Here is a 25,584-nt window from a genome sequence, read left to right on the forward strand (position 1 = left end):
CGCCTACACTTCCTGCCTAGCCAATGGCCAATCAGTATTTTATTTATTGACTAATCAGCAACACATTTGCCATACAGAACATCCCACAGCACTTCCCCCATTTTTTTTTTTTTCAAAAAGGAAGGTTTTAACCTTAACAAAGTAAAATTACATGTAATTTGGGAATTTGGGCGTAGCTTCTCTTACTACTTCCTGCTGGAGGGGGGCGCTGTATCTTATGGGGACATAAAGAAAATTTTAGGATTATGGAATAGTCCATGAGGGTGTATCGTCTGAGCCAGTTGCCTTGAAACCATTCCGGATGTTGGGTCATCTGGGCCATGGTGTCATCGGAGACCTTTCAGGGGGTCTTGGCTGGTCAAACCTGATGTATCTTAATCTGGAACAAATCCATAGCCTCTTGCTTTCTGTGGGAACAAAAGAGACTCTTTTCCAAAGCAACATATCCTTATATCCAAATTTTGAAGTCAAGGTATCTTTAAAATATATATATTGGTTTAACTCAACAGCTTTTACAATCAAATGTTTTTCTGCAGTTAAAAATCCCAAAGACAACACAATCCAGATTCTCTGTGTAATATCCATTTTTACGTGGCTTATTTTTTATACTACCTTTACTGTCTCTTTAAAGACTTTATTTTTTAAAACTATGTATTTGTTTCTATAACTCTATATATCACCTTTTTTGTCTCTTTCAAGCCTACATTTTACACACATTGTAAACTATTACATCTGAATCTGTCTTATTGTGAATCTCTTGCTTTAAACTGCAGCAGCTGTGGCTGCTGGCTCCGCCCACCTCAGCTTCCCAACATTTACTGCCAGCTTTGGGAGCTATCGTGGGTCTATGCTTTTATCCAAGCAGCGTGTAGCCCAGAAACCCTTTTTTGTTTTGTACTAGCAAAGGCTAAATCCACCAAGCAGCTTAATGTGCCACTTGCAGAGGCCTCATTCCTGCCATACTGCAGGTCAAGGGCACACGCTAGGAACCCACCAGTAGCTCAAACCAGCAGCTGCCGCTCATTTGAGAGAGACAATTAGGAAGCTGTTTTTAGCTCCGTTTTAGAATCTTTTCTCAGGTTTTAGGTGGAAACTCTTGCCACCACGTTGGACGCCATTTGTAGCTGGAGTTTTCCTGCCTGGCCCACAGTCAGGACAAATCTCTGTCACCCGCCAGTCCCACAGCCACTCAGACCCGACCAAGTAAACACAGAGACTTATACTGGGTACAAACTGTATGGCCGTGGCAGGCTTCTTGCTAACTGTTCTTACAGCTTAAATTAATCCATTTCCATTAATCTATACCTTGCCACATGGCTCGTGGCTTACCGGCATCTTCACATGCTGTTTCTCATCGTGGCAGCTGGCAGCGTCTCTCTGACTCAGCCTTTCACTTCCCAGCTTTATTCTCCTCCTTGTCCCGCCTACACTTCCTGCCTAGCCAATGGCCAATCAGTATTTTATTTATTGACTAATCAGCAACACATTTGCCATACAGAACATCCCACAGCAGCCCCCCTCCAGCAGGAAGTAGCAAGAGAAGCTACGCCCAAATTCCCAAATTATATGTAATTTTACTTTGTTAAGGTTAAAACCTTCCTTTTGGAAAAAAAAAAGGGGGGGGGGGAAGTGCTGTGGGATGTTTTGTATGGCAAATGTGTTGCTGATTGGTCAATAAATAAAACACTGATTGGCCATTGGCTAGCCAGGAAGTGTAGGTGGGACAAGGAAGAGAATAAAGCTGGGAAGTGGAAGGCTGAGTCAGAGAGACACTGCCAGCCGTCATGATGAGAAACAGCATGTGAAGATGCTGGTAAGCCACGAGCCCTGTGGCAAGGTATAGATTAATGGAAATGGATTAATTTAAGCTGTAAGAACAGTTAGCAAGAAGCCTGCCACAGCCATACAGTTTGTAACCAATATAAGTCTCTGTGTTTACTTGGTCGGGTCTGAGTGGCTGTGGGACTGGCGGGTGAGAGAGTTTGTCCTGACTGTGGGCCAGGCAGGAAAACTCTAGCTACACATAGGTCCACTACAGATCAGCTCAGCTGATACGACATTCCAAGCAAATATCTTTCCATATTGGAGCTAGTTCAGAGAATGGCCGTTGCAGCAGAGTGCTGTCAATTTCCTACTAAAAAGCAGTCCAATCTGCATTTGTATGTATGAAATCTAACACTGAATTACAAATGTACATCCTTTAATCAAAACATTTCAAAATGACAAGACAATGTTATAATCTAAACCCTGCCTTAATTAGCATAAAATATTTAGAACACATTTAGAAACTGATTTTTTATCTCTAGTAATATTGGTAGTTATGATTTTTCTTATACAATATTATTCATTTTTCAGTATTCACATAAACTCATTATATACAACATCAAATCCAAAATAAATCAGCATTTGTGAAACAATTCACGATTATATTTCAAAAAAATATTTTTGAGACATTTAGCTCTTTATTATTGACAATCATGTGCCTCATAAAGGCTACTGGTAATAATATAGATAGAATGAGTTCTATAATTTTAGTACAAAATGATTTAGAAATATGGTGGTGAGAATTGCTTTTAATCATTTCTGGCTACTGATGTTTATAGAGTTTTTATCTCTCTTATTGGCCTTTCCCGATAATAGAAGCCATATACTGAATTATTTTCCAAGTGGCTTATCCAGATTGCTAGCACAGTACAATAATTTACAGTGCTATTATAATGTGACACGTACCTGACACTTTATAAAATACAAAAGCATACTGATTTTCTTCCTTTCCAAACAGCCAGTGTAATGATCTGGTTTTCTATTCAGAATAAACTTCTGAAATATACAAAATTATCTATAACGAACATTTACTTAATGGTATTTTATGAAAATATAGTTTTCTTTGTCATTTGGGTTTTTTGTTTGTTTACTTCTTGATCCTTAACTTACTATCATAGATGCATATTACTTGTGAGGATAGAATATCCCCTGCAGGAGAAATAGTTGACAGTGTCAGTATGAGTAATAACCTCTAAGATAAAAATACAAATTATTTTATGCAATTACTCACTCTGATATAAGAACCCACAGTTGTTTATATATATATCAGTTTATTAAGGGGTGTTATAGGGAAATAGACTCACTAATGCAAAGCAAGGTAGATGTGCTGCGGATCCGGTGCTGATCCAGCTGCTGTTCTTCTCAAGACCAATGAGGACCAACTGCAAGTTTCTTTCTGCCCCTGACCTGGTCTCCTCACCCCAAGAGGAAGCCTGACCCCTCCACCCACCCACTTATGCAGATAAGAAGCTATGCCCCAAAGCTTGTACTCCAAAGCTATTGGTGGAATGAATTCCCACATCATTCTATCATTTGTTTCCCATTATTCTATCAAGAATGGTGATCAAATAAAAAGACAATACACAAAACTACCTTGTTTTTCTCAACTTACACTGTATTAAATAGATAGATAGATAGATAGATAGATAGATAGATGATAGATAGATAGATAGATAGATAGATAGATAGATAGATAGATAAAATATAACCATAGCAATCTAGGCAACTTTAAAGAATATTAATCATTCAATGGTAGTAAAACTGCTGAAACACAGGCTGAAATTTAAAGGGTGCCGATTACATTTAGGGTAGGTTTTCAACCTTAGTTAACCCAATCTACTAAATGACTAACATATTCCTAGTGGCTAGTTTTCAAGGTTATTCTAAGTCCCATAAAGTCGACAATATTGAGCATAATATATGTTTTATATATTTATAAGACCACAATCTGTTTTCTAGATTAACACCAGCAACCTAGTAAGGGTTCAATAAGTATCAGTTTAATTGAACAGAGCTTTAGTTCAAATTGGAAATACAAGTGAACCCTATATTGTAATAGAAAACCATGTTTTCTAATTTTTTGTTCCCTCTTAATTCAGCTAAGATAGTTATAATGACCATTTGTATCACATATTTTTTATTATAAAGATGATATTTTATGATATAATCTATGTACATCTCAGCAATTTTATAAATATTAACAATTTTGAAGTATTTTAAAACTATCTTAGGGAAATTTGTCATTTTTGAACTTATTTAACACACAATTTTCATATGCTCTGTTCTCAACAACCCATCTTTATAATAAAACAAAACAAATTAAAATATAAACTTTCATTATGTTTGTTCTTTGACAATCTCATACATGTATAGCCTGTTTTCTTATTGTTATGTTTTCCCACCTAGCTTCCCCCGACCTGCTTCTCTACACTACAGATACTTTTCCAAAACTTGTGAATTGTTGCTGTTGTTAACCCGAGACCATCTGTGGATGATGACTTTTCCCTGTCCACTGGATCCCAGTGGGACACCTGACGAACACACAACTCTTGACTATGACTGCCCCTAGTCCCAAGATATCAGTAGTCAATAGTTCAGCAAGGAAGGTTTATAGGGAAAGAAGTATAAAGCAATATGATTTTGATATTCACATTAATCATGCTTATTATAGAAAATACAATCAATTACATATTCATTAGCTTGAATTAGCAGCACAATCCCAAAAATATTTGAATAAATGCTGGAATAGATATATTTATATCAGCAAATTTTTAATTTATGTACTGATAATTGTTTTACATTTTATTTTACCTCTGGAAATTATTTTTTCAATTTTAACTTACTCAGACTTAAGAAACATTGAATAACATAAGCCAATGTAATGGTTTAACAGTAGCAAATATTTAGTCATTTGAATTATTTTTTGCTACAAATCAAAAACTTATTCCATGATTGATGACCACAGGAAAAATATTAGGGCAGAATATCTTTTTTATAAGTATTGCTCGTATACATATATACACACACATATATATATATATATATATGTGTGTGTATATATATATATAAAGTCTAAAGCATAAATTTTTCTATAACTTCCTTTTGGAAATTAATACTATCAGTATGTATGTATTCAGTGAAATTTATTTTTATATTGTAGTTTTGGATATATAATTTGTTCCTTAAAAATTATTTGTGATAATTTTCAATAAATGTTATTTTTCCATTACTGACATTAGTAGCTGATTATGATAGTGATAATATATTTCTGAGGCATATTAATTTCTAATTTCTTCATTTAAGTATAACTTCTCAGCTTTCTGGGGGAACACTCTTAGAGTTTGAGATCAAAATTATAAATGAAGACGGTAATAACAAAAAAGATAAAACTCTTGACTATATTACTTATGTTCTCATGTCACACAAAATAATAATAACATTATTATTACAGTTAGATACAGAAAGTTTTATAAAATATCACTTTTTTTCTGAAAACTAAGAAAATTATCATTTTGTGACTTTTGGTTCAGATCAAATTAATTCATTTCTAATCTAAATAAAATAGAACTCTTACAAAATATTATTAGGTAAGCATTATAAATGGTGGTTAATCCAGAAACAGCTGATCCAAGTTTAGATAACAAGCGTCCTTACTAACTTGACCTTATCAGATAAAATAAAGCATGATAAGCAAAACCCATCAAGTAAATATAGACACCTAAACAGGCAAGAAAATCATAGAAGAAATATAATGCTTTAGTGTAAAGGAAGTTGAACTTAAGGTTGCATGAGGATAAAATTTTACTGAGAGTTGGTATGTCAGGAGTGTCCAAGCAAGCTGAAAACACATGCTATTTAAGTATCAGATACCATGCCCTAGGCACAGGGACCAAATAGCAAAGACACTGAGGCATGTGACATAACCTGACATAGATAAGAGGTCAAACATCCTACACATGAAAAGAGCTGGGTGTTGTCTAAGGAAGGCAAGAGATATTAGTTCATAACAAGACTTTCAGTAAAATGCAGAAAATCAAGCTGTGATTGAATGGACTGAGAAGCCAATGAAAGATGTAGAGCACAGGTATGTTATACATGTAGTTCTAGTATCCTTCTGATAATTTTGTCAAGAATGAATAGATAGCCAGGCAGTAATATCACATGCCTTTAATCCCAGCACTTGGGAGGCAGAGCCAGGTGGCTCTCTATGAGTTCGAGGCCAGCCTGGTCTACAGAGCAAGATCAAAACCACAAAGAAACACCCTGTCTCAAAAAACCAAAAAAAAAAAAAAATGAATAGATAGAACAAGGTAGATAAAAGCAAACAGTCATAATGCTATAAAATAAATAATTAAAGAATAATATGAAATTTGAAGAAAAATTCAGTAAAGTCTGCATTTGTTAAGTAATATTTTTCTCAACAATAATAATTTTCTTTTAGGATATATCTTTGTGCTGATTATGTCTTATGTCTTAGACATTCTTGTCCTTACTTTGAAACTCAAGGATAGAGTCTCCCTCCTTATCTTCTTTACTGTCCTTCACTCCCTCCCCCGACTTCATTCACTGGTGCAGTCTAATTCTAGTGTATAGAATGAGTACTATTCAATAATAATTTATTATATGTAGGAGATTTGCAAGAAAGAAAGTTTCACATGTTTTTAATATGACACACAAATGCACAGTTTCAAAAACATGTCTGTTAGATTATCAGTTCATTAATTTGTTTGACTCTAGCAATATATAAATATTATACATCTGTGTACCTTAATTATTTGAAATAAAATAAACTATGTGTCCGTAGCAATGTTTCCATTTTTTTCCATTCACATTGTAAAGAGGGTCAATTGAAACTGTCCATTACATTTCATGGACTGTTGAAAATATTAGGGCTAGTGTAAGCAGTCATATGTGTACTCTGCATACAGATTTGAATAAAAAATATTATTTTTAATTAGTTTTATCATATAAATTTTATGTACTTCTGTATTACATTTGGTTTCATTGCTGTGAATTGAACCTCAGGCCTTTAATATGTGTTGGAGCACCTGGTCTAACACTGAGCTACACCCAAATCCTATAATCATATATTTCTGAAAAATTTGACTAAATTATATATACTTTAAAACAGCTATTTTGCCTTTCATATACATTTAATTTGGAAAATTATATACACGGCTCTGAGTTATGGCTTTTGTATGAAGTATGCTACTGAGAAGTTCATGTGTTGAAATATTGATATGGAACTGGAGATGCTGCTATTGGCGGTTTGGGGTAGTTCGGTAGAAAGACTATTTTAACTGAAGTGAATCGCAGGGTATGAGTCCTTGAGGGCAATATTTTGCACTAGTTAAATATTAATGAAAAAGTTGAATAATTTGCAGAATAGTATCTGATATTCTTAGAAAAATTTAGTGTTTCATACACTGTCAGGTACCAATTGCTCATCAATTCTTTTCAGTTTCTCACAGTCCAATGATTAAGATTTTTTCTTTTAACTTTTACTTTATTTATTCTCAAGTTCTTATTAGTTTCACAGATTCTATTAAGAGTAAAAATATTTGTCAACTAAAGCAATTATCATAGTATATTTTTCTTACATGAGATAGTTGTGGGGTATACCTAATATGCTGTCATCTATGCATATTGAATATTAATAAAAACATTGCAAGACCAATTTTCATTTTTTTCCATTCACCTGTAAAACTCCAGATTAAAAACAGTCTAGCAGAAACAGAACCCTCTGCCCTACTGCAAGTACTTCAGTTCCAAGTGATTTTATTTTTTATCACTTTTAACACTGAAGATTCCTAACTGGGAAAACTATGATTAACTCCTATATATACTACAAAATAAAAAAGTTTTGATTAGTAGTTTTAATTTGTTAGCAGTTAAATCTATATTTGCATATCATTATTGAAAATACTGTGATTTCTAAAACCATCAAAAACTTCCTAAGAAATGATATAATGAGCATTGAGTATCAGCTACAGATTACCTCTGTGCACTGAATAAAAACTGAAAATATTTTTATAGAAAAAAAAAATCACACAATGTAAAGATGTTTAACTTATTGTTAAAGCCACAAAAAAATCTTTGAAATGCCTGTTTTTTATACTGTATACATGGTTTTTTACAAGAGTTTTTACAATGATTTTAAATCTTTTCTTCCCAAACTCATGAAAACAAATACTGAGACCCACATAATAATTAGACATGAAGTTTGAAGGGATTCACACAAGTTTGCAGTCTGTTTTTAAATTTGACTCTAATGTATAATTAAGTGTTTTGAAAAAAATACTTTGGTGAAAATTTTAAAGAGCATTGATTGATAAATAGTGAAGCATGACAGGATTTACACTATCAGAACTTTGGTTCCTCATTCAAAGTCATCAGAAGGAATCTTGAAAGTGATTTTGAAGAACAGTTACTATACTCATAGAATTAAAAAAGTTCTTATTTAATTATTCTTATTAATTATTATATTTTATATGTATCATAATTAATAATTATGATATTTTTAGAGATAAGTCTTCTCTATGTAGCCCTGGTGGTCCTGGAAATCTCTCTATAGACCATACTGGCCTGAAATCAGAGATCTGCCTGCCACTGCCTTCTTAGTACTGGGATTAAAGCCATGTACTACCACCACCTGGCAATTTTTAAATTCTTATTAACAACTTTATATTCAGACCCGTGAAGGGGAGGTGGAGATGGAGAAGCAGGAAAGTGGGAGGCAGAGGGAACAGTGGTTGGTATGTAAAATGAAAAAAAATAAATAAAAAGAAGTAGAAAATTTACACTACAGGGGCTGGAGAGATGACCCAGTAGTTAAGAGAACTTAGGACTCGTAAAAGATTCAGGTTTGTTTCCTAGAGCTCACACCAAATGGCCCATAACCTTCTATTACTCCAGTTCTAAGGAATTTGACACCCCCCTTTCATCTCCATAGGCACCTGTACATATATGGTACACATACAGATGAACACACATCCACACTCACTCATGCGTATGCACATGTACAGGTGTACACACACACACACACACACACACACACACACACACACACACACACACACATACACACACACACTTGTTTGTAAAGTTCATATAGTAAAGGCACTGGAGCTATAATGAAAAGTTGTACACAAAAACTGTCCTTAGAAAAAATTTGAGTGTATGAATGATCAATGGCATTCTGGTAGTCTGACAGCAGGATGCAAAGATAACCATTTGGGAAATAAAAATTATCCCAAATACATTATTTTAAGTCACCAAAAATTCATCATTAAGTAATGAGCAGTATACATAAAAAGGGAAGCCCAAGGAGAAAGAAAGTATTTGCACAAAGAAAACTCTACTCATAATAAATATTTAACTCAATGCCTGTGGTTCTCACCACAAAACCCACCTAGCTGAATTACAGTATTTATTTAAGATCAAAATTGGTAAAAACTGCATAATTTTTGTGCTGTTTGTAATTTGTAATCTAACTCCAGAGATATCATTTTAGAATATACTAAATATTAGGTGTGGGGTTTTTAAAAATGAGATTTTTTTTTGATGAAATAGAGTCATGATTGAATGGATTTTGTCAATTTAGTTAAGCAATGCATTCAGGTGAGTAATGTTAAATACAACAGAGAGTATTTGTTACTGAATTTCATTTGTTGTATCTGTTCATTCTATTTACTTAGCATTCTAATAATGTACAATATCATTCCTCCTATATTCTTTTCTGCTTGGGGCATTAGTAAGTAAATACCATTTTTATAGAAAGCCTTGGTAGTGGCTTTCAACCTCCTTCTTTTACAGGACAGTGAAAAAAACATAAACAAGAAATAATAAGTAATGCTATAAGGATATAATTGCTGTGTAGAAAAATGAAGCAGAAAAAGTAGATGAATTCTGTGGAGGCTTCAACAATTATTTTAGACAATATGGTTAGAGAAATCTCTGCCTGTTAAAGTAACTTTGGAGAGGAAGCCTTAATAAGGTGTGGGCGTTTACAGGAAGGTCTCTGGTTTCCAGGGCAATAGTCACCTCAGTATCAGGAGTGCCAGTAGAAAGGCTCTGGGGCATGGATTCAGCATGTGAGGGTTTCCAAGACTGAAAGGAAAAACAATTTGAATGCAAAGCTCATTAAACTGCTATTCCTAGTTGAGAAAAACTTGCCATCACTCAGAGTGTTTTTTTGTTTTTGTTTTTATTTTTTTTTTAGCTTGCTTATTTGTTTTCATCCCTATCTTTTGATTTTATCATGAAATCTGTCTTAACTCTTAACTCAAGACTTCTATGTAACAGTCTGTGTTAATATTATTGTTTGGCTGACAGCTGGATGTCCTCTGGCTTCCTAAACAGTGTTCTGGCTTCAAAGTATTCAAATACATCTGTAGATAATTATTAACATATATTGAGTGTTCAGGATATTTGATGATAAACCTCAAATATGTTTAACCATATATATATATATATATATATATATATACATATACATATACATATATATACATATATAGTTATCTACATATGGCATATAATGTACACTTTTATAGTATTTTTCTTATCATTGTACTGAAATACTGAGAAGTACCTTAAAAGAGAAAAGGATAACTGTGGCTCTCCATTTGAGAAAGGTATACTATTTTCCTTTCCTCAAATAGAATAAATTTTGCAGAGAGTTTTCAGGTCACTAAGAAGAATTTAACCCCAAGCAATACTGTGTAATATTGAAGTGCACTAAATACTAAGCGGTGGTTTCATTTTATCATTAGCCACACAGAGATCAACTTATCATCTAAGTCACTGTGGGTAGAGTTACTGACTGAGATGTGTAATAGATGAGTAAAGTCATTGTTGCCATATACCTTCTTGGTTTATGGCATGTGGATTTTTATGTGGATCCATTTTTAAACATTTATTTATTTTATGTCCCTACTGCAGTTACCCCTCCCTAGTCTCCTCTCAGTCCTTCTCCCAGCCCCCCTCTGATCTCACCCCCAGTCCACTCCTCTTCTGTTTCTGTTTAGGAAAGGAAGGCCTCCTATGGACATCAACAAAACATGGCATATCAAGTTGCAATAAGCCCAAGAACCTCCCTTATTAAGATTGGGCAAGGCAACCCAGTATGAGGAATAGGTTCCCAAGTGCCAGCAAAAGAGTTAAAGACAGCCCCTGTTCCCACTATTAGGAGTTCCACAAGAAGACCAAGTTATACAACTGTCACATATATGCAGAGGGCTTATGAAAGTTCCATGCAGGTTCCCTACTTGTTGATTCCATCTCTGTGAGCTCCACTAAGCACAGATTAGGTGAGCTTGGCATTTTCTTGTAATGTGCTTGATGCCTCTGGCTCATACAGTCCTTCCTCCCACTCTTTAGCAGGATTTCCAGAGCTCAGCCAATGTTTGACTGTCAATCTCTGCATCTCTTTCACTCACTTGCTGAATGAAGACTCTCTTGTGACAATTGGGCTAGGCACCAATCTATGAGTATAGCACAGCTGATAAGCACCTTGAGTGAAGTGGATGGATATACGATTAACTAAAAAAAAAAAATCAGTAGCTCTCTTATATACAATAAATAAGGGGCCAAGAGAGAAATCAGAGAGCCAATACCCTTCACAATAGCAGTAAATAATATAAAATATTTTGGTATAACTCTACCCAAGCAAGTGAAATGGTCATTTTACCAAAAGGAATATACAGATTCAACACAATCCCCATCAAAATTCCAACAGCATTCTATACAGAACTTGAAAGAATAACACTCAACTTCATACAGAAAAACAAAAAACTCAGGATAGTTACAACAACCCTACACAATAAAAGAACTACTATAGGTATCACCATCCTTAATCTCAAGCGCTAATACAGAGCTATGGTAATTAAAAACTTCATAGTATTGACACAAATACAGACTGGAGGAATTGAACTGAAGATCCTGATGTAAATTCTCTTACTAATGGACACCTGGTTTTTGACAAAGAAGCTAAATTATATAATGGACAAGAAAGCATCTTCAATAAATTGTGCTGGCATAACTGCATGTCAGCATGTAGAAGAATGCAGATAGTTCTATATCTATCACCCCAACAAAACTCAAGTCCAAGTGGATCAAAGTCCTCAGCATAAGTCCAGATACACTGAACCTGACAGAAGTAAAAGTAGGAAATAGCCTTGAAGACATTGACACAGGAGACTACTTTCTGAATTGAACACCAATAGTGCAGATTCTAAGATGGACAATTAATAAATGGGGACTCATGAAACTGAAAATTTCTGTAAGGCAAAGGAAACTGTCGATGGGACAAAACGGCAGCATACAGAAAAAGAAAATACCTTCACCAACCCACATCTGATAGAGGGTTGATTTCCAAAGTATAGAAAGAACTCAAGAAACTAGACATCAAAAAAGCAAATAATCTAATTAAAAATGGGGTACAGATCTAAACAGAATTCTAAAGAGAAGAACCTCTGCTGACCAAGAAACAATTAATAAAATTCAATATCCTTAGCCATCAAGGAAATGCAAATCAAAGAAAATCTGAGATTCCATCACCTGTCAGAAGGGCTAAAAACAAAAAGAGAAGTGACAGCTCATGCTGGAGAGGCTATGGAGCAAGGGGAGCATTCCTCCATTACTGGTGAGAGTGCAAACTTGTACAGCCACTTTGGAAATCAACATCTAGTTACATTTTAACTATAGTATTAAAACCACATAAACTGTAGTAATATCTAATTAGTTTTTAAATGCTCTTAGGGGTTTTGTGAGGTGGATCAGTGGGTAAAACTTCTGGCTGCACAAGGGGGAGGATCATTTTCATCCCTGAAACCCACAGTGGAATCCTATTCCCTTCTACATAAGCAAGAAGAAAAAGAAGGGGAGGAAAAGGGGGAGGGGGAGGACAAGAACAGGAAGGAATAGAAAGTGAAAGAAAAGAACAAAAAGGATGAAGAAGATGTAATAAAGATTAAGAAATCTTACATTCCCTTTAAATAATCTTTCATCATATTGTTACTTTTATCATCTTACTAAGCTGTGTTTTATGGCAGAATTTTTCCTAAGGTGATAGGACACACACATTTCTACTTACCCTGAAAAGGAGCAGATGACAAAACAAAGTAATGATTCCACCAAACTTCATATTGGTGAGTAAATGAGATTTTGTTGATGTCACTTACAGGAATATGCATGAAGGATTAATTACAGGAAGGGTGAGTCACAGAAAAGACTACCCAGTTGCAACGCTAGATTTGTGGGTATAATTTCCAGATATCTCCACATGTCCATAAGGTCTCTTCTTTCAGCATGTGGCTGCTCACTATCTCCTCCTTCAGCATGTTCTATTGTTTCTATAAAGCTGGAGAGGAGGATTTTGATCATCTTCCAAATTCTTACTCTCCCACATGTATGATGCTTTGCTTCCTTAGGGAGTCTTACAAGTCTCACCCTTCTTTTTGGATGGAATGTGTGGTTGTTTGAATGAAAATGTCCCCCATATGCCTCTTAGAATATATACATATATGAAAGATATCTAAATTGGAATCACTAAATAACAGGGGAGACTAAGGCCAAATTAAACATTTCTCACCACCAAATGAAAATTCCAGCGCCAGGAATGAGTTGAACCTAATTAGTTGTTGATCAAAGGGGACCCATGGAAATTTCCAAACAACTAAGGCTACTGCCAAGGCTTTCAATTGCTCTCCACAAACTGATGGTAAGGCCCTATGCTGAAGACATCTGCACAAGGCAATGGATAAAGAGAAGCCATGCTTGTTCCCACCTAGATCATTCATGCCTATGGATTAGTGTTTATGATACTGGAAGGTACTCACTATACTACCAGAGGAGAAAGGTAAACATCAACAGTTGCAAACCCTGTGATCTACAATGGTAGCTTGACATAAGTTATGCTGCTACAATAGTGGTATATAAGTTGTTTGAATAACCAATCACTGTCTTATTGTAATTAAAATCCAGTCGATGAGATGGAACCTCTGCCCCAAATTGTCCAGTGGGTCAAGAACCTGAGACTAGATAGACCATGAACCTAAGGGAAAACCAAATATTACTGTTCTGCTAAATGAAATTAGAAATAAAGTGATTCCTAATGACATTCTGCTATGCCCATAGATCAGTTTCCTGCTCAGCCATCATCATAGAAGCTTCCTCTTGTACTAAATGGAAACAAATACAGACACCACAGCTGGACCCTATGTGCAGAGTGGATAGAAACATTTAGGAATATGCAAAGATGCATGTTGCCAGAAGGAGGATATTTTATACTATAAGAAACCTATCTCTGTGATAGTGTCCATCACATTAAACATTCTCAAATCTTGCCTGATCACAAGAGATGGCCAGTTCAAGCCACATAGTCACTATTGCCAGAAGTTTTAACTGGAGTCATCATTGTAGATTCCTGGGAGTTTTCCTTTCAGAAGGTTTTTACCTGACCCTGAAATGTCCCCCACTGACCATTGGGACACCAACTAAGCCAAACAACCTTTGACCTACAGCCTATTCTGCCTATAGGATGCCCTGGGGTAAGGTGGCACAGAGATTGTGGGAGTGGCAAAAAATGATTGATCGAGTCTGAGAACCATACCTTGAGAGTAAGCCAACCCCTGACACTGCCTGGAGTTCAGGACACAGAGGCTGGATTGCTCAGAGACTTAGGATAAAACCAAAAATGACTGGAGAGGAAAAAAAAAATGTCAACGTAATGATGCCTAATCAGTGCCTACCCAATTATCATCAGAGAGTGTTCATCTAGTAACTGATAGAAACAGATGCAGGGACTCACAGCCAAACATTAGGCCAAACTTGGGGAACCCAGCTGAGTACAGGCAGAAAAGATATTATCAGCGGGAGAGGTCAAAGACATCACAAGAAAGCCCACAGAATCAATTAACCTGGGCTCACAGCAGCTCAGAAATTGAACTGACAACCAAGGAGGTTGAATGGGACCAAGCTAGGCCCTCTAAGTATATGTGACAGTTGTGTAGCTTGGTCTACTTGTGGGACTCATAAAGGTGGGAGCAGGGGCTGTCCATAACATTTTTACTGGCTTTTGGGACCATCTTCCCCATACTGGGTCGCTTTGCCCAGCCTTAATGCAAGAGGAGGAGCTAGTCCTACCTCAACATGATATGCCACAAACAAGGGAGGCCTGCTCCTTTCTGAACAGAAAGAGAGGAGGAATGGATTTGGCGGTGGGTCAGAAAAGAGCTGCAGGGAGGGAATGGGAGGAGAGGAGAGAGAGAAAACTGTAGTCTACATGTAAAATAAATAGTTAATTAATAAGAAAAAATCTCAAATCTAAATTTCTCTCCATTATCAAACTCCCAATATCACGCTATAAATATCTTTTAATAACGATAATGTAGGTGTCTCCCCATTCCTTTTCTTTGAACTGGGAAATTCCTTTTCTAGATTTAAGGCAGAATTGTCTTACTATTTCTCAAGTAGTCATTTAACTTATTAAACTAAGTATTTAGTACATCTTGAGAAAAGTTTCATTAAACAGAAATTATCTAGTCATAGGTTGTAGAAATTCTGCATATATCTTCTGTCCTTGAATTTAAATATTGTGTTACAGAATCCTATGATGAATATTTGAGAGTAAAACATCTTACTATTTTTTGAAAGTAGGCTACCTGGCTGGGAGGTGGTGGCACAAGACTTTAATCCCAGCACTCGGGAGGCAGGGGCAGGCAGATCTCTGAGTTGGAGACCAGACTGGTCTACAAAGTGAGTTCCAGGACAGCAAGGACTAAACAGAGAAACACTGTCTTGAAAAACAAACAAACAAACAAAAAACAAAAAATACACACACAAAAAAGGCCGCATGTTATTGGCTTAATTTGCAAAGTTTTTTGTTGTTGTTTGCATATGTATACATTGCATTTTCAGGCTTTTGCATGTAACTTTGATTCTAGAATCTTTTGTAGAAACCTTTACAGTAAGACCACTAAAATATCTGCAGCCATATCTGGGGCAGATGTTGTACTCTTCGATGATGGTAAGTGTTATGTTTCAAACATACCATTGAAAATTCATATTTTTCTAGGTGCTTTAGAATCTTTTTACCCTTTTTCCATCAGATTTCAAAGTGGCTTCAACCTAAGGTCAAAATGACTTCTCACACAACTTCTTTCTTCATATGCATTTTTTTACTACTTTCCTCTCCAGAAAATGCACTCTGTCTCATGTGTGTTGCTCATCTGGGCAGAGTCTCATTCCTATGTGCCCTTCATATACCCTTCATAGTCTTGGTTTCATTTCATCCTCTTTAGTGCTCTGTAGAGGAATTACGTTTTGTGTTCAAAAATATAATTGAGTAATACCTACTTGTACCTTTTTAGAGGAGGCAATATACCTATTCAACTTTATTCTAAATAACCTGTGGCACAGTCAAAATGTTCAGTGGATTTTATATTAATAACTAATGGTAAGAGTTAAAGAATTTTCTATTTTGTACTTAGGCCTAAGATTCATTTCAAAAGTTGTTCATTGCTTTTGAAAAGTCTAGTGTTATCTTTAGGGCTAGTTAGATCTTTTTGTGTGCCTAATTTCATGTTTTGTGTGTAATGTATTTTGTGTTCTCAAAATTAAACATAGAAATTTTCTACTCACTCCTCATGCTATTCACAGACAGCCCCTCCTCCCACCCCCCAGCCCTCTTTCCCAAGCCACCCCACATCCCCACATGCCACCAAATCTAGGTCTCCCATGGGGAGGTCAGCAGAACCTCTAGGTGCGTGAGGATTGAACTGAAAGGCCACAATGGCGGGGCTTGGGGGATCTACTCTGGACTTCTAGCGAGAGAGAGAAGAGAGAAGAGAAGAGAGCGAAGAGTTGACGAGTAGAAGAGAGACAGAGAGAAAAGAGACGAGCAGAAGAGCAGAGCAAGGCGAGACGCCGAGCAGGCAAGAAGAGCGCACGGAAGCAGAAGAGAGAAAAGAGCGAGACGACGAGCAAGCGAAGAAGAGACGCAAGAGAGCGAGCAGAGAGAGAAGCAGAGCCGACGAGATTCTCTCCTCTCTCCTCTCCTCTCCTCTCCTCTAGACATCCTCTCCTCTCCGACCTCTCCTCCTCCTCCCCTCTCCTCTCCTCCCCTCTCCTCTCTCCTCTCTCCTCCGCCTCTCCTCCTCCGAAGCGAAGAACCGAGACTCTCTCCTCTCCTCCTCTCTCCTCTCCTCCCCTCCTCTCCTCCCCTCTCTCTCCTCCTCTCTCTCTCCTCCTCCCTCTCTCCTCTCCTCCTCCTCTCCTCTCCTCTCTCTCTCCTCCCTCTCTCTCCTCCCCTCTCCTCCCCTCTCCTCTCCTCTCCTCCTCTCTCCTCTCCTCCCCTCTCCTCCCCTCTCCTCTCCTCCTCTCTCCTCTCCTCCTCTCCTCCCCTCTCCTCTCCTCCTCTCTCCTCTCCTCCTCTCTCCTCTCCTCCCCTCTCCTCTCCTCCCCTCTCCTCTCCTCCTCTCTCCTCTCCTCCTCTCCTCCTCTCCTCCTCTCTCCTCTCCTCCTCTCCTCCTCTCCTCCTCTCCTCCCCTCTCCTCTCCTCCTCTCTCCTCTCCTCCTCTCTCCTCTCCTCCTCTCTCCTCTCCTCCCCTCTCCTCTCCTCCCCTCTCCTCTCCTCCTCTCTCCTCTCCTCCCCTCTCCTCTCCTCCCCTCTCCTCTCCTCCCCTCTCCTCTCCTCCTCTCTCCTCTCTCCTCTCTCCTCTCTCCTCTCTCCTCTCTCCTCTCTCCTCTCCTCCCCTCTCCTCTCCTCCCCTCTCCTCTCCTCCTCTCTCCTCTCCTCCTCTCTCCTCTCTCCTCTCCTCTCCTCTCCTCCTCTCTCCTCTCCTCCTCTCGCCTCTCCTCCCTCTCCTCTCCTCCTCTCTCCTCTCTCCTCTCCTCCTCTCTCCTCTCTCCTCTCCTCCCCTCTCCTCTCCTCCTCTCTCCTTTCCTCCTCTCCTCCTCTCTCCTCTCCTCCTCTCCTCCTCTCTCCTCTCCTCCTCTCCTCCTCTCTCCTCTCCTCCTCTCTCCCTCTCTCCTCTCCTCTCCTCCTCTCTCCTCTCCTCCTCTCGCCTTTCCTCCCCTCTCCTCTCCTCCTCTCTCCTCTCTCCTCTCTCCTCTCTCCTCTCCTCCCCTCTCCTCTCCTCTCCTCTCCTCCTCTCTCCTCTCCTCCTCTCCTCCTCTCTCCTCTCCTCCTCTCTCCTCTCCTCCTCTCCTCCTCTCTCCTCTCCTCCCCTCTCCTCTCTCTTCTCTCCTCTCCTCCTCTCTCCTCTCCTCCTCTCTCCTCTCCTCCCCTCTCCTCTCCTCCTCTCTCTTCTCTCCTCTCCTCCTCTCTCTCTCCTCCCCTCTCCTCTCCTCCTCTCTCCTCTCCTCCCCTCTCCTCTCTCTTCTCTCCTCTCCTCCTCTCTCCTCTCCTCCCCTCTCCTCTCTCTTCTCTCCTCTCCTCCTCTCTCCTCTCCTCCTCTCTCATCTCCTCCTCTCTACTCTCCTCCTCTCTCCTGTGGCCAAGACCAGGCACTTGTGAGCAGGTCTGTGCCCAGGGCCAGTCACCTCATGAGCAGGTCCTGGTGACCAGGAGCTGGCCACTAGTACCCAGGCCTGTGGCAGGAGCCAGGCACCTCGTGAGCAGGTCCTGGGGAACAGGAGCTGGCCACAAGGACCAGGGCCTGTGGGCAGGGCCAGGTGCCTCGTGAGAAGGTCTTGGGCCAGGGCCAGCTCTTTGTGAGCAGGTCCTGGAGGACCAGGACCTGGCCAAAAGGAGCAGGGCCTGTGGCCAGGGCCAGCTCCTTGTGAGCAGGTCCTGGAGACCAGGGCCTGTGGCCAGGGCCAGGCACCTTGTGAGCAGGTCCTGGAGACCAGGACCTGGCCACAAGGGGCAGAGCCTGTGGCCAGGGCCAGGCGCCACGTGAGCAGGTCCTGGGGACCAGGAGCAGGCCTCAAGGACTAGGGCCTGTGGCCAGGGCCAGCTCCTTGTGAACAGGTCCTGGAGACCAGGACCTGGCCTCAAAGACCAGGGCCTGTGGCCAGGGCCAGGCACCTTGTGATCAGGTCCTGGAGACCAGGACTTGGCCTCAAGGACCAGGGTCTGTGGCCAGGGCCAGGCACCTTGTGAGCAGGTCCTGGAGACCAAGAATTGGCCTCAAGGACCAGGGCCTGTGGCCAGGGCCAGTCACCTTTTGAGCAGGTCCTGGAGACCAGGAACTGGCCACAAGGGGCAGGGCCTGTGGCCAGGGCCAGGCACCTTGTGAGCAGGTCCTGGGGACCAGGACCTGGCCACAAGGGGCAGAGCCTGTGGCCAGGGCCAGGTGCCATGTAAGCAGGTCCTGGGGACCAGGACCAGGCCTCAAGACTAGGGCCTATGGGAGGGGCCAGGTGCCTCATGACCAGGTCCTGGGGACCAGGAGCTGGCCTCAAGGACCAGGGTCTGTGGCCAGGGCCAGCTGCCTTGTGAGCAGTAGTAGAGACCAGGACCTGGCCACAAGGACCAGGGCCTGTGGCCAGGGCCAGGCGCTTGTGATCAGGTCTGTGGCCAGGGACAGGCACCTTTTGAGCAGGGCCTGGAGACCAGGACCTGGCCACAAGGGGCACGGCCTGGGGCCAGGGACAGGCGCCTTGTGAGCAGATCCTGGAGACCAGGCCCTGGCCACAAGGACCAGGGCCTGTGGCCAGGGCCAGGCACCTCGTGAGCAGGTCCTGGAGACCAGGACCCGGCCACAACGACCAGGGCCGGTGCCCAGAGCCAGGCACCTCGTACTCAGGGACTGCAGACCAGGCCCTGGCCTCAAAGGCCAGGCCCTGTGGCCAGGGCCAGGTGCCTCATGAGCAGGTCCTGTGGACCAGGAGCTGGCCTCAAGGACCAGGGCCTGTTGCCAGGGCCAGGTGCCACGTGAGCAGGTCCTGGGGACCAGGACGTTGCCTCAAGGACCAGGGCATGTGGCCAGGATGAGGTACAGCTAGAGTTTTCCTGCCTGGCCCACAGTTAGGACAAATCTCTCTCTTCTGCCAGTCCCAAAGCCGCTCAGACCCAACCAAGTAAACACAGAGACTTATATTGGTTACAAACTGTATGGCCATAGCAGGCTTCTTGCTAACTGTTCTTATAGCTTAAATTAATCCATTTCTATTAATCTATACCTTGCCACATGGCTCATGGCTTACTGACATCTTCACATGCTGTTTTTCATCGTGGTGGCTGGCAGTGTCTCTGACTCAGCCTTCCACTTCCCAGCTTTATTCTCATCCTTGTCCCGCCTATTCTTCCTGCCTGGCCAATCAGTGATTTATTGACCAATCAGCAACACACTTGACATACAGGCCATCCCACAGCACTTCCCCTTTTCTTTTTTTTTCCCAAAAAGGAAGGTTTTAACCTTAACAAAGTAAAATTACATATAATTTGGGAATTTGGGCGTAGCTTCTCTTACTACTTCCTGCTGGAGGGGGTGTGCTGTATCTTATGGGGACACAAAGAAAATTTTAGGATTATGGAATAGTCCATGAGGGTGTATCATCTGAACCAGTTGCCTTGAAACGGTTCTGGATGTTGGATCATCTGGGCCATGGTGTTATCAGAGACCTTTCAGGGGTCTTGGCTCATCAAACCTGATGTATCTAAATCTGGAACAAATCCATAGCCTCTGGCTTTCTGTGGGAACAAAAGCAGAGTCTCCTTTCCAAAGCAACACATCCTTACATCCAAATTTTGAAGTCAAGGTATCTTTAAAATATACATATTGGTTTTAACTCTACATCTTTTATGATCAAATGTTTTTCTGCAGTTAAAAATCCAAAAGACAACACAATCCAGATTCTCTGTGTAATATTCATCTTTACGTGGCTTATTTTTCATATTAATTTTACTGTCTCTTTAAAAACTTTATTTTTTAAAACTATGTATTTGTTTATATAATTGTATATATCACCTTTTTGTCTCTTTCAAGCCTACGTATATTTTACACACATTGCAAACTATTACATCTGAATCTGTCTTATCATGAATCTATTGCTTTAAACTGCAGCAGCTGTGGCTGCTGGCTCTGCCCACCTCAGCTTCCCAACATGGCTGTGGTACATTTACCACCAGCTCTGGGAGCTATTGTGGGTCTATGCTTTTATCCAAGCAGCGTGCAGCCCAGAAACCTCTTTTTTTTTTTTTTTTTGTTTTGTACTAGCAAAGGCTAAATCCACCACACAGTTTAATTTGCCATTTGCAGAGGCCTCATTCCTGCCAAACTACAGGTCGAGCGCACATGCTAGGAACCCACAAGTAGCTCAAAACGGCAGCTGCCGCTCATTTGAGAGAGACAATTAGGAACTATTTTTAGCTCCATTTTAGAATCTTTTTTCTCAGTTTTTAAGTGGAAACTCTTGCCACCAAGTTGGACACCATTTGTAGCTAAAGTTTTCCTGCCTGGCCCACAGTCAGGACAAATCTCTCTCTTCTGCCAGTCCCACAGCCCTCAGACCCAACCAAGTAAACACAGAGACATATTGCTTACAAACTGTATGGCCCTGGCAGGGTTCTTGCTAACTGTTCTTATAGCTTAAATTAATCCATTTCTATTAATCTATACCTTGCCACGTGGCTCATGGCTTACTGGCATATTCACATGCTGTTTTTTATCGTGGTGGCTGGCAGTGTCTCTGACTCAGCCTTCCACTTCCCAGCATTATTCTCATCCTTGTCCTGCCTATACTTCTTGCCTGGCCACTGGCCAATCAGTGATTTATTTATTGACCAATCAGCAACACACTTGACATACAGACCATCCCACAGCAATGAGGCGCCTCATGAGCAGGTCCTGGAGATCAGGAGCTGACCTCAAGGACCAGGGCCTGTGGCCAGGGCCAGGCGCCTCGTGAGCAGGTCCTGGGGACCAGGAGCTGGCCTCAAGGACCAGGGCCTGTGGCCAGGGCCAGGCACCTCGTGCACAGGGCCTGGAGACCAGGCCCTGGCCACAGTGATTTATTTATTGACCAATCAGCAACACACTTGACATACAGACCATCCCACAGCAATGAGGCGCCTCATGAGCAGGTCCTGGAGATCAGGAGCTGGCCTCAAGGACCAGGGCCTGTGGCCAGGGCCAGCTACTTGTGAGCAGGTCCTGAAGACCTGCCGTATGTATTTTTTAAATTCTAGATTCCACATATGAGAGAAACCATGTCATATTTGTCTTTCTGAGCCCAGTTTAGTTTTTAGATAATATCACGACCTTACTTCCATCTCTTTTTATTATAATGCCTATCTTATGGGTCTGGGAGCCATCTATTTTAAACAAAGGCACTCAGGGACACATCACTCTGAGTCCCAGTTTCAATGGGAGAGCTAAGCTAAAGTTTGGCCAGTATTATGCTCCAACTTAAAAAATAAGTTCTCTCCTGAGGATATGGTATAAATGATAAACACTACACCAACCAAAACAAAACAAACAAACAAACAAAACATGGGGCATGGAACTAAACAGATCCTTTTCAAATGATGAACTCCAAATGATTGAGATATATTTAAAAAATAATCAACATCCTAAGTCAGAATGACTAAGATCATGAAACTAAGTGATAACATGTGCTTGCATAGATATGAGGAAAGTGGAAGACATATTTACTGCTGTGGGAGTGCAAACAAATGCAGCAACTATGGAAATCAGTGTGAAGGTTCCTGAACCATGTACGTGTGTGTGTGTGTGTGTGTGTGTGTGTGTGTGTGTGTGTGTGTGTGTCTGTGTGTGTGTGTGTGTGTGTGTGTGTGTGTGTGTGTGTGTCTGTGTGTCTGTGTGTGTGCCAATCATGTGATCCATCTAGATTACTCTTGAGAACATACCAAAAAATCTCCACATGCTACTATAGAGCTAACCGCTCATACACATTAATTTGTGCTTTATTCATAATAGCCAGGAGATGGACCAGAATATCAACTAATAAGTTGAACACGAAAATTTGGTAAATTTACAAAACAGAGTACTATTCAGCCATTTAACAATGAAATTCTGGAGAGTGCACACTTGTACAGCCACTTTAGAAATCAGTATGGAGACTTCTCAGAAAATTGGAAATCAATCTACCTCAAGACCCAAGGATACCACTCTTGGGCATACACCCAAGGAATGCTCAATCATATCACAAGGACACATGTTCAGCTATGTGCATAGCAGCATTATACATAATAGCCAGAACCTGTAAACAACCTAGATGCCCCTCAACCGAAGAATGGATAAAGAGAATGTGGTCCATATGCACAAAGGAGTATTACTCAGCTGTAAAAAACAATGACACCATGAAATTTGTAGGCAAATGGATGGAACTAGAAAATATCATTCTGAGTGAGGTAACACAAACTCAGAAAGACAAACATAGTATGTGCTTACTCATAAGTGGATACTAGATGTAAAGCTAATGATAATCAGACTATAACTCACAGCTCCAGAGAAGCTAGGAAACAAGGACGACCCTAAGAGGGATGCATAGATTACCTTGGGAAGGGGAAACAGAGGATACCTCCTTGAGTTAACTGGGGATGAGGGGGGCAATCGAGGGGAGGGAATGGGGAACGGTCAAGCTGGGGGAAGGATGGAGTGGGAGAACAATGAAAAAGATATCTTGATAGAGGGAGACATTGTGGTATAAGGGAGAAATCTGGTGCTAGGGAAATCCCCAGGAATCCACAAGGATGACCCCAGATTAGATTTCTAGGAATAGTGGAGAGGGTGCCTGAACTGGCCTACCCTGTTAATCAGAGATCTATAACCAAGCACCAGGCTGAGCTCCAGGAGTGCAGCTGAAGAGAGGGAAGAGGGATTATATGAGCAAGGGGAGTCAAGATCATGATGGGGAACTCTACAGAGACAACTGAACCAAGCTTGTAGGAACTCATGAACTTTAGACCAATGTAACATGCATGGGACTGGACTAGGTCCTCCACATACTGGAGAGACAGTTGTGTATCTGAGTATGTTTGAGGGGCCCCTGGCAGTGTGATCAGGATCTATCCCTGATGCATGAGCTGGAATTCTATGGTTAGACACCTTGCTTACCCTTAATCCAGGGGGGAGGGCCTTGGTCCTGCCTCAGCTGAATGTACCAGGCTTTGCTGTTCCAGCATGGAAGGACAGGATGGGGGAGTCTTAGAGGGGAAGGTAGGGGAGAGGGGAGCAGGAGGCAGGATGGGAGGGGGATCTGTGGTTGGTATGTAAAATGAATACATTTTTAAAATAAAAATGGTATTATAAAAGCTGGGAGGTGTTGGTGCTTGCCTTTAATCCCAGCTCTCTGGATGCACAGGTGAGTGTATCTCTGAATTTGACGCCAGTCTGTTCTACAGAGTGAGTTCCAGGACAGTCTGGGCTAAACAAACACTGTATCAAAAATTTTAAAAAATGAATTCATGAAAATTTCAAGTCTATATGGATAGACTTCAAAACAAAAATACAAAGGAAACGCAGTTTAGAACAAATGTTGCATGTTGTCTCTCATATGTGGATGTTGATTTTGAATCTTTAGATATATGTGCTTCATATGGAGGTCACAAAATTACTAATGTGTGATGGAAAGAGGCTTTCTAGAGAGAAGAGGGAGAATGGAGTGGCCTGTGATTTTAAATCAATGATTTCAATGCTGTTCTTATGACATGACATTTGCAGATTTTCAAGGCTGCAGACTGATGGTCGGTTTCTTCAAATTGTTGGATTAGCATTTGTGATGCTTTGAATAAGAATGAGCCCAAAAGGCTAAAATGTTTGAATGTTTGGTCCTTAGTCCATGGAACTGTTGGATAAGGATTAGGAGATGTAGCCTTTTTGGAGTAGGTGTGGCCTTGTTGGATAAAGTATATCACTGGAAATGGAGATAGATAGACTTTGATGTTTCAAAAGCCTATGCCAAGCACAGTCTCTCTCTCTCTCTCTCTCTCTCTCTCTCTCTCTCTCTCTCTCTCTCTCTCTCTCTCTTTCTCCCATACTATCTGCAGATCAGGATGTAAAGTTCTGTTTGCCTATCTATCACTATGGTTTCCACCACAATGATAATGGGTGATGGACTAACCCTCTGAAACTGTAAGCAAACCAACAATTAATTGCTTTATTCTCTAAGTTCCCTTGGTCATCGAGTCTCCTCAGAGCAGGAGAACAGTAAGACAGAATTCATTTATTTGACTTTCTTTTTAATCATCAGACTAATATATAGAAATTATTTAATTCAATCAAATAAAATCATATGACATGGTAATATGAACAAGTTGAAGTAATATTTGTCAGTAGCAACACAAATCTTTTTAGCCTGTCTCTTATAGTCACTAGTACTTCTAAAGCTATGTAGTTGACTGAATGTTTATGCCCACATAATAAATAAATATGTCAAAATCCTATACACTGATAATATAAAATCATTAGATGAGATGGGATTTCTGTGAGGTGTTTAGGTCATGAGGATAGGGTATATTAGTGTCTTTTAAAAAGAGACTCCATAGAGTTCCCTTATCCTTCCATAATGTGAAGATATAACATAAAAATAAACTTGAAAGTTAGCCTTCACCAGGTAACAAATCTCCTGAACCTTTCCTGCAACTTTTAAACATTCATCATTGTGAGAAATAGGCTTCTGCTGCACATAAACCATTCTGGGTGTGGTCTTCTGCTGTAGGAACCTGAATGGATTAATGCAGGCAAAGAGAACCTACCACAGCGATCAAGTGTACCTTCATCACTTTCAGTGTTTGTTTCAGAGTTAGGAAGCAGCAAAGGCCTGTTGGGTATTCATGGAGACAGCAGA

Source organism: Peromyscus californicus, unplaced genomic scaffold (assembly GCF_007827085.1).
Source record: "Peromyscus californicus insignis strain IS unplaced genomic scaffold, ASM782708v3 Scaffold_12__1_contigs__length_115047231, whole genome shotgun sequence".
NCBI lineage: Eukaryota > Metazoa > Chordata > Mammalia > Rodentia > Cricetidae > Peromyscus > Peromyscus californicus.